We start from the raw sequence: 941 nt of genomic DNA, 5'->3' as shown, positions 1-941 counted from the left end.
ATGATTCACCTCCTTATGATGTATTATATGAGGCTTATGTCGAGTTGCATGAGGAACTAAAGAAATTGGCTAGAATTAACATTGATAGAAAAAGGGTAATCCTTATAAATGAAAAGAAAATAAGCCAATTGCAAAAAGAATTAGATGAATTAAAACTAGAAAATGAAACTTTAGATCTCATCTATTCTTGTAGCTCATGTAATTGCTCTGCTAATAATTTATGTCAAAAACCTGTCTGTGAGACTTGCGAGACTTTGCAAGAAGACAATTTTAAACTGAATGAAAAACTCACACGTCTCACAAACAGTAAACAGCATTTAGATACTTTGCTTAATCAAACAAGAAATGTTGGTGATCGTACTGGTCTAGGTTATACTCGCACTGCTAAAAATAAAAGACCATATAGAAAACATGTAGCTCACACTAATAATAAATACCATAAGTATTCACCTACTTGTTTCTATTGTAATACATATGGTCATACTTCTCATTCATTCTATATTAGAAAGTATGGTATACCTAGCGGAGTTTATGTATGGAAAAAGAAGGGAGATGATTCCCTAATCACTAACAAAAAGGACCCAACATAAATTGGGTACCTGAGAAAAGTAAGTAATCTATTTTGCAGGTATGTCTCCGAACACATGGACAAAAATGGTACTTAGATAGTGGGTGTTCGAGGCATATGACAGGTGATAGATCAAATTTCCTGGATCTCTCACTTAAAGGAAAAATACGTCACGTATGGAGACAACAACAAGGGAAAGATACTTGGCACTGGAACAGTTGGTAACTCATCACAAACTCTAATTGAAAATGTCCTTTATGTTGAAGGACTAGAACATAACCTTTTGAGTATAAGCCAACTCTACGACAAAGGTAACCGCGTATCTTTCGATTCTGACTGTTGTATTATTCGTGACATTTAATCTAATAATGTT

Source organism: Lupinus angustifolius, chromosome LG02 (assembly GCF_001865875.1).
Source record: "Lupinus angustifolius cultivar Tanjil chromosome LG02, LupAngTanjil_v1.0, whole genome shotgun sequence".
NCBI lineage: Eukaryota > Viridiplantae > Streptophyta > Magnoliopsida > Fabales > Fabaceae > Lupinus > Lupinus angustifolius.
The sequence above is the reverse complement of the archived record's forward strand: the minus strand, read 5'-3'. Positions refer to the sequence as shown.